The sequence below is a fragment of the Copadichromis virginalis genome, linkage group LG5 (assembly GCF_057382275.1).
Source record: "Copadichromis virginalis isolate Kocher_CV1m ecotype Utaka linkage group LG5, C_Virginalis_male_GT1.1, whole genome shotgun sequence".
In the NCBI taxonomy this organism is placed as follows: Eukaryota; Metazoa; Chordata; class Actinopteri; order Cichliformes; family Cichlidae; genus Copadichromis; species Copadichromis virginalis.
Window position 1 is genome coordinate 41,013,126 of NC_140622.1, and position 9,949 is coordinate 41,023,074.

Below are 9,949 nucleotides of genomic sequence, written 5' to 3' on the forward strand. Positions count from 1 at the left end.
AATCTACAGCAAGATGCAGAGAAAAGAAACTGAGACGTTATTACACGAAACACAAACACCATATGTCCATCATGTTTCAACTTTTTCTTCCGGTTTGAGGCTCTTTCTCTTAAATCTTCTGCCTCTGCAGCGGTTTACTGACACCGAACGGAGCTATTCAAACCGACTCCTACTCACACAGCAGCGGTGGGTGGAAGTGGGCATTAATTATCATTCCTGTGCAGATTTTACTGAAATTTGGTGAAAATTTGAGCTGCATTTGGATGGACATCAGGCTGGAGATGCTCTTCAAAAATGAGTCGATATCACTGTGTCATTCAGATAAATATTCATCCACTTCCACATTTTTAAATAGATTATTGGGGAGGCTCACGAGGAGGCCAAGAAGCTAAGAGTTAAGTGTAAGTCAGAAGGTTTGAAAGTATTTCCATCCAAAACGTTTGCAGTTGGGCCTCCATGCGAAGCTGTGCACCAAAGCTGATTCTGCAGGGTCACGCTTATCAGAGAAACTCCACGTTTCTCCCTGCAGGTCCTCGTCGTGAGAGAGAGGACGTCATCTGATGTGGAAGCAGCAAGCTGGTAGTGCTAAACCCTCAAAGAAATCTGACAAACGCTCCCAGCAGACCTTTGTTTCTGACCTTGTAGAATTGAAAACAGCATAAACAGTATTTAAAGCGAGGAACAGTCTGCTGCTCAGAGGTGGCAGAGTGCAGATACAGATGTGTGTACGTATAAACATGTACAAAAAAGTTGATCGTGCTCGTTTTCACCTCAGTGTTTCTGTTCTTTTGTGTCCAAAGTAAAAATGTACTCCCACACATTTTGTGTACAGGCGGGTAGAAAATGTTTTAAATTTGAGTGATTAGATTCCAAAAATGAAACGTGGTATCAAGAAAGCACTTTTCTATGACATATCCTACAATACTGTACTCATGAAATCATGGGTGATCAAACTCTTTCCCCCCACCCCTTTGTGTACTTTGTGACAGCATGAAGGTGAAATGTCGCGTGGCTCCATTGAAGACACTGCACTTATCGTACAGAAACAAAAATCCTCTGATTGGCTGAGATGACACGAGGATGATGACATCGTGTGTGCTCATAAAACTCTGGAAGGAGCAGCGTTCACACCTGTGCGTGAAAGAGCGACATTTCCTACACTGACATTAAACATTAAACAAGTTAATCACGAGCTGCATGCGCGGTCTGTCAATCTCTATTTCCCGTCTGCAGGTTTACGCCATGATTGTTTGGAGGAGAAGGAGGCGATACGTGACGTGTGCGAGGAAAAAGAAGCTGTCCTGTTGAGATTGGGGTTTATGTCTAAGTGCAGCTCTGAGTGATGTGAAGTGATTTGGAGAATGTTGCAGCGCGTAAAGCCCTCATCGCCAGGACTTGAATTTATTCTCCTTTGGTTCTCCCTCATTGAGCACAGCATTACAGAGGAGTAATCTCTCCCTCTCACCATCCCGCCGTCTTACTCCAAAGCTCGGCGCTCTCGTTCTCTCCCTTTTTGTTTCCTCTTGACCACTTTTTCCTGCTTTGTTGTTCATTTATTCTGTTAGATTTCTGTTTATGTTATTGTCTTTCTGGTTAGACCTATTAAAAAGCAATTTGATCCTGCACAAGCATTTCCTGCAGCGTTGTGCATCTATATGATAATCACAATATGAGCTTCAAGTTCTGCGGCTGTAACAATATCATCATCTGTTCCGGTCACACTCTTCAGATCAGATATTTTTAAGTGTGTATGACTGATTTTAAACAAGTAGCTTTACTCAACAGAAGCAGTCCAGTGAAATAACAGCTCTGAGTCCACAATCAGCTAACTCTCGAGCGTTAGCAGCTAAATCGATTCGTTTCTCCACGAAATGTGAGACTGTGATTCCAGAGTTGTAGCCAAAGCACAGCCAGAAGGTCCACGGTGGGCCTTTCTGTGTCGAGTCTCCTCCCACAGTCCAAAGACGTGCATGAGGTTACTGTGGATACACAGGTGTTGATGTGAACATGGATGATCATGACCAGGACATGTCCTCCCTCTGGCCCTGAGTAGATGCGTGGGTTTGCACTACCTGGTTGCTTCCAGTATTTTCCAGCTTGAAAGTTTTGAGACTGACTTTGTGAAGCTGAGCCGACACCTCAGACCTCCCTCTGGGACAGTGCAGGTCATCACGCACACAAAGAAGGACATTTCCTTTGTGCTGAGCTCAGAGTGAACAGGGACATAATGTTCAGCGTTCGCTGCCGTGTCCTGGTTCAGGTGTACACCGCTGGCATCGATTAGCTCTCTGCTTTTCCTTAAAGGCGGAGGATTCCTGGAGCCGCCGCAGTCTTCTCTGGCTGTAATCTCGCTCATCCGCCGACTCTGTTTTATCTCATTTTTCCCCTCCACCTTTTCATCCCTCTCTTTCTCTAAATCCTGCTATATCCCAGGTAGGTAAGTAGAGCTCCTCTGTGAGCCTAATGAGCTGAGGAAGGGGCCTCGCCGGAGAAGACCGGCGTGATCACTGCTACCTCTGTTCCCATTTAGGGCCAGGTTTCGCTTCACAGGACACACAGGGACGGAAAATGGAGAGGGAGAGATTTTAACAATAGCAAAGTAACACCATCCACCTGCCGCCTGCCTCATCTCTTTCTCCTTTTTCTCCCCCTCTTCATCACCCGCAACTTCATCATAATTCATCGCCATCCCTCTCATCTCTCTCAGCAGCCGCGCCACAATCACCGTATCTCTGTTTTCTTATGTGACTCTTCAGGATTGGACAAGCTTCATTACCCCCTCTTTGATGTATTTTTTTCTTTTCCCTTTTTTCTCCTCCCTTCTCCATTTCCCCGAGCTACTTTGTGCTCTCGGGTTCGCGGCTCTAGAAACTCGATCTCCCTGCGAGAGCCGTCTGATGTTTTTATCTCGTTTGTTGTGGTCTGATTTCTTCGCAGGTTCACGATAGTTTGGATTCATCGAGTTATCCGCGTACGTGCCGCTGACAGACCGCATGTGGAAAATCTGATCGAGTAGCTCGCCAAGACGAATCGAGACCAGAAATCACGAAACGAGTTTAAGAAGAGAGCGCAGAGATAATTTACCTCCTGACTAAACAGCTTTTCTCTGTTGTTGTTGGTCTGTATTTGGTGCTATGTAAATACAACTGTGTGGTTAAAAAAGGAAAACAAGCCTTCAGCTTTGTTACAGTGCATCAGTCATCTCCTCGATGCATCAGTGTGGCGGCCTTCTTCTTCTTCTTTTGCCTCTTTTCTGGTTTTTATGCATGTTTGTCATGTTTTCTTTACAGGCGACATTGTGCAGACCACAAAGGGGCCTTCTTGGGCTTCGTCGCCTGGAGCAGAGTCTAGTCTTTCAGTCACATGAATGAGTGCATGTAAACTCTGCTGCTGTCATCATCGTCTGTCTGGAAACAGGGTAACTGGAACCTGACATCTCAGAAAGTGGATGGTTGTTATACGTGGGAGACAGACGGGAAAGGTGGGATTACACAAAAGTGCAGCAGAGCTCCGTTATAAGTTCTGCTGATACCTCCACAGAGGTTTTGGGCATGAAGTCGATATCTTTAGTTTACAAAGATTTACAGCTGGGACCTTTAAATACTGCATCAGGAACTCAGGCCGCACATTCAGCCTCGTGTTGGTAAAAACACCAAATAAAAACTGTGAATGTTACCGTCTTAGCTCTTGTGTCACTGACACATTTGACTCAGATCGCATGTCGCTCAGTGCACAGCAGGGTTTAAATTTGGCATCCTAATCAACATTTAGGTCATCCCTAACGGAGCACGAGGACATGTCACGCTGTGCGCCGTGGTTTGGGCCCATCACTGATGCAGCAGCACACCAACACACACAGAACCATAAAACTCGGAGTCAGTGTTGATCAGCACAGATGCATTTCTACTGCATCGAAGAAAAAGCTAAATGTGTGAATTTAGTATAAGACACAGAATTCATGCAGAAATAATTTGTTCATAATCGTGTTTTCTCCTCTTTTGTATAATTCGATTCAGATTTATTTGCATCGTGCCAAACCACAACAGCAGTCTGATGGCTGAGGGCTTCTTGTTCTACTTTTGGAAACTCCAGGAACCACCGAGAGCGAGGAGCTCTGCAGAGACAGCGTGATGCTGCGAGGTCTTTAAGCTGTAACAGGGACTTTAAGGGCAGTGTACATTCACACCTCACAGGCATACAGCACGTCCACACAGCAGCAGGGTACGACTGCTCCTCAGGCCCTTCCTTTGGCCCACTCTGACCACGATGATGGTTCGGTCGTCTCTCAGAGAGCAGCTCTGGGACCAGTTTGAGTCTTCAGCTGATTATGAAAGGAGATGGCCACAGGCCCTCTCTTAATGATCTTACATCAGCACTTGTGATCTTGATAAAAGCAGGCCATTATTACCCCACAGTGATGGTTACACAGAGGTTCCTGTAATAAAGTGCACACAGCCCCTTAAATTCCTCACTACAATGTGAACTTTGATAACAATCTATAAATGTATTTATTTTTCCCTCCATATAATCGAGCATGTTGTGCTTATGAAGACTGATTAACCTTCGAACATCCACTGGGTCACCTGCGACTCATCCAGGGTGGCTGGATTAACTCTGCGAGCCCCTCAGGGGAACATGGAAAGTCACAGTGCACTCTGGGAAACATGGTTAGTGTGCGGCTAAAAGCAAAGCAACCCTGAACAGGGTTCATTGTTGTGGATTGACGGATTCATACAGAACACTTGTAGCTGTTTCAGTTTGAACTCTTCTCCGGACTCAGCAAACATTTTCCTGCAATTACAGCTGAAAGTGAAGAAACTCTCTTTGCAATGATAACAACCTGAAGCTGTGATCCTGGACATCGTAATGAATGCAATTTTTAACTTCATCTTAGTCTTCATCAGCGACGAGCCAAACCTTGAAAAATGTGAGACCGTTGCATCTCCTGAAGAGTTGGAACAAGCTTGAGAAGCACTCGAGTGCATGAAGGAAGATTGCAGAGGTGTCTCTTTTTTCATTTCCCATTGTCCCAGCAGCCTGAACCCTCCCTTGGTTTCCATGGGTATAATCATCATTTCAGCGAGAGCTTTAAAGCAAGTGTCTGAATGTTTCTGATCCCGACTAAGGATTCTACAGCTTATTTAAACATTCATCATCTGCTGCTCATCCTGATCCAGGTCCCGAGAGAAACACCCAGACCACCCCAGCCACGTCCTCCCGCTCTGCTAGGAAAACGCTGAGATGTTCCCGAGACGGCACAGAGACAGAGCATCTCCAGCAGGTCCCGGATCTGCCCTGGGACCTCCTCTAAGCACACTTTGCCCATTTCACTTTACCTAACAAGATGCTGAACCACCTCAGCTGCTTCTTTTTGATGTAGAAGAGGAGCAGCTCTACTAAAGAGTGAGTTCTTCCCCTCGTTTCTGAGGTTAAACAATAAAAACACATTTGTTTGCACATCATCCTAAACTAAGAATCCCTTTTGGTGTGCTCAGATAGCCCATCAGTAATCAGTAATGCTTCCAGAAGGCCATCTTTAGTGCCAGGACTTTAACTGAAAAGATTTAATACACGGGCAGGACGGATACTCCTGTGGGTAAAGTGCAAGACTGATAACATCTCCTATCTAAATGTGATCTACAATCTGAGAATAAATGCCTGTTTCTTCGCCCTCCCTCGCCACAGCGGGACGATCAGGCTGCAGAGCCCAAACATCACCCAAACAAGATTTTTCATCAGTGGCAAAATGTTTCCCGATCTGACAAATCCTGGAGTCGATCGCTACACGCCGATGGCCGGCCAGCGCTGTGAATACAAATGTCCATCCCGCTGTCACTGTGGCAGGCCGGCCGCGGTGCTGAATCCTTTTTGGAACGATCTCAGGTCGCTCATTTCCACTGAGAAATACTTGAAATATGCCAAAGAAATATGTGGCAGCATGCATCTGCATCATGACAGTGGCCTGAGTTTGCCCCTGCAGCACATCCCTCCATCTCAAAGTATCTGACATTTCCCCTTTCATGGTGCTGATCGGTTCAACCAGGAAGGCTGAGTATGTGACAGATTTTCACTGCAGCTTTATGGAAACCAATAAATTCAAGAAAATGATGGGATCATCATAGCTGTGATGTGAAAATGAGTTGACATCGTCCTGAACTTTCCATTTGTGGTAACAGCACCAACAAACTTAGACCAGCAGGAACAAATGTTCTGTTTAAGGAAATGTGGTGAAACTAAACCAGCACCAAGCTGCAGGGACCCAGCCAGCCCATAGAGCAGGGATGTCAAACATAAGGCACGTGGGTCTGCCAAAGGGTCCGAGCCAACCTGCCAGACAGGAGGGCTTACATGGATCTGATGGGTTGGGCTGATGTCTTTAATAGGGCTTTGGAGCATGGCCGCTGAGGCACCATTTTCGCAGGCCAAACAAAGGGCTAAAGGAGCGAAAGCATCAGCAATGGCTCGCACTTGCTGTGTTGTCGGTTGTAACATTAGATCGCAGGATCGGGATGGGAATAAGCTGGAAAATGGGCTCTCTTTTTATTCTTTCCCCACCTGGAAGCAACGTGAGGGAGCTCGTGTATCGGATGTTACCAAGAGAAGGCGTCTAGCCTGGATAGCAGCTGTGAGATGAGCTGATATCTCTACCAGCCACAGATATCTGTTGGTGCTCCAGACATTTTCATTAAGGTGAGATCTAAATAAGTTCATATCACTCTTTATAGCCTATTAGTTTTATTTTCTTATGGCCAACCTCTGGCTGTATCTTGGTCATATTACCCAGCAAAACCCAGTATGCAGGTTCATCTGTAACAGTCCTTGTGCCACGGATCCGCACTGTTGCTTCTACATTAAACAGAAGAGAAGCGACATGGCTGCAGGTCTCCACGACTCCGGCCATACAGCTGCAGTGGGCGGCTTCAACCTTCCCTGTGATGCTCACAGTGACCCATGGCTGCAATGCTGGTTCATTCAGTCTTTGAGAGTGCAGGGCCCTGTTTCAGGAAGCCGGTTTGGAAAACTCAGAGTGAAAAACGACACTCACGGTTGAGTAACCCCGAACTGTCCAACTCGGAATATTCCGTTTCAGAAAGGCTGATAACAATTAGTTCAGTCAACGCGGAGTTGCTTTAACCCCAAGTGAAGCGCGCGGACGAGGATACATAAAGCCCTGATAAGCGGAGCACAGATTAAGCGAGTCACCATGGAGACGGAGGGAAAGAAGGCGCGGTCAATGTATTTCACAGCGCTTGAGGCCGAAATTCTGATGGCAGCATATGCCGATAACATGCAAATTCCGCGGAAAAAAGTAACACAGCCTCAGCTGCAAAAGAAAGGGAGCATGCATGGCAAAACATAGCCGACAGAGTCAATGCGTGAGTGTTAATTTAAACATTGATCGAGGGATTTCCACCCATTTAACACGTTATTTTATCATATGTTATTTTATTTGTTATTTTATACATTTTATTTTGTGACGTGATGTGAGCGCAGGTGCAACCCAACAGGCCCCAAACGTTCCTGGCAGCAAGTAAAAATGAAATATAAAAATATAGTCCAAACAGGTAAGGTGTAATTGTATTATGAGCCATAGTGCTTGGTCTGTTTGTCCCATGTAAATCAATTGCAGTTAGAGGCTACATTAATTTCCCCTCTGTAAGCACTTATTGAAATTATCTGAGCACATTACAAGTACATATTTGCTTACTCTGTATGCTCAAATGTGACCCGTTATAGCCAACAGAAAAAAAGCGGAGGCCCGAAAAACAGGTGGGGGTCCTCCACCACCACCACTCACAGAGGCTGAGCAGTTGGCCCTCAGCCAAAACAGTGGGCGCCCTGTGGCCGAAGGCATCTCTGCGGGGACATCCTCTGAGTCAATAACCCCGCAAGACACAAGTGCCTACATAGGGGGTACAATCAAAATAATACATGATGTGCATACATCCTTTCTTCACAGTCACCTTTGCAGTGCTACTCATTCATTTGATAAACTCTTTACCATAATGGATTATTTTGTAGTGAAGTTATTTTCCTACTGATTTTGCCTTCCCTCAGCCTTGGTTGTCTTTGAGAGCATAATGACAATGAAGTGTAAGGTGCTTGGTATGTTTGTTAATTGCCATTTGGTCCCTTGTAAGTTATAAGTGACCTGTATAAACCTCATATTCTATCAGTTGATGGTGGTGGTGTACTGCATCTGGTGCAGCCTCCTGTTGAGCCAGACCAACATGCAGTTGTGAGTAATACTCCACAGATTATATGAGTTTACAGTAGAACAGCAATGTTGTCTATTTCTTTACTACAGGAAAATAATGAAGAAACATTGACAGCTGTTACAGAGGAGGAAGCAACAGAGACACTTTATGAGGTTTACATCTTTTAATACTTTGTGTACAGGAAACACAGGCGACCAATAAAGCCAGTTGAACAAAAAATCTGTTTATTCTTCTTTCAACATGTTGAGGTGATGGGTCAAAAGAAATGATTGTGACATATGGTGTCTCTGACTGCACTTCCATCTTGTATGTCCGTGGGAGGGTCAGGATGTTCATGGTTTGGATCACTGCTGATGTCTGGTTCAGAAGGACAGTGTTCTCCTCTAATTGTGGCAATGTTGTGAAGAATCACACATGCCACAATAATGTCACATGCCCTTTCTGGGGTGACCCTGAGTCTTTGCAGGCACTGGAACCGGGCCTTAAGCATTCCGATAGTCATTTCAATTCTGGCTCTTGTCCTGCAATTAGCCAGATTATATCGCTGCTGTGGGCCCGGTTCAGGGTCAGGGTAAGGGGTAAGCAAATAGGGTAAACATGGATACCCCCTATCACCAAGCAAGTAGCCAGTGAACTCTCCTAAGACAGAAGGGTACACTTCAGTTCAAATGTCCCTGAAGCAATTGGTCTTTATATATTTTAAAGTATTCTCAACTCACCATGTCCAAATTTTGTGCTCAGTGTACATTCACGGAATATTTGTGAGTCATGGACAGAGCCTGGCCACTTGGCTTCCACATTTGTGATAATGTTGGCAGCATCACATATGATCTTCACAGTGCAGAGAACACAAATTAGCATCCATTACTATGATGAAATAATTTGTTAGTTTGAAATGCTACAGGGAACTATGTACCTGTACATTAATGCTGTGGAAAGACTTCCTGTTCACATAGTCTCCTTCATTTACTGAAGGAGCAATAATTGGAATGTGAGTACCATCTATACAGCCAATCACGCCTGGGAACCCTGAAAATAAATGTAAAATTTAAGTAGTAGTTCAAGTATCACCACATCATGAATTAAGTTTTGGTCATCCTGATACCTGCAATTTTGTGGCATCCCTCTTTGATGAATCTTGTGGGTCTGTGACCGGGGAACACCACAAACGAGTACAGGAGACGTTTCAGTGCAACTGTAACATTCCTGACTGCCCGACAGACGGTAGCCTTGGAAACGTGCTCAGCGTCACCAATATTATACAGAAAGCTCCCGTTTGCAAAAAACGAAGTGCAATACAAATAATATGTACAGAACTGAGAGCATGTCCGCGATGTGTCACATGCGTAATATATGGCCTGAGGATGTTATCCAAATAAATTATAGATTGTGCTGAGAAACGGTAACGTTCGCACAGAAAATCATCAGGAAATGATAAAATGTCCAAACGCGCTCTGATCACTCTCTCCCGGCGGAGAGCTCTGCGGAGAATTTGGGCTTCACGATCTACTGGCTCTTCAAGGAAGGGACACGCCATGTCCGACACTTCCTACTGTCAGGTTTCCGACAAAGGGGCGGAGACAGTCAGGGTTAGTTGTAGTAAACCTGCTAGGGGGCAGGTTAGCTTCACGGAGTGTGTCGTCATAGTGACTCACTCAGGCTGCAGCTGAACTCGCTTTGTGAAACCGAAAACCCAGAGTTTTCGTTAACTCAGGGTATACTTACTCAGA

At 45.3% G+C, this 9,949-nt stretch overlaps 1 long non-coding RNA gene across 1 annotated transcript; it reads right to left on the minus strand.

Moving 5' to 3' along the window:
• Positions 1-8,421: 8,421 nt before the first annotated feature.
• Positions 8,422-9,949, minus strand: LOC146710406 (uncharacterized). Its single transcript, XR_014920614.1, has 2 exons — positions 8,939-9,949; positions 8,422-8,858 (listed from the first exon to the last, which is right to left on the minus strand). It is a non-coding gene; the product is annotated as an uncharacterized LOC146710406 (long non-coding RNA).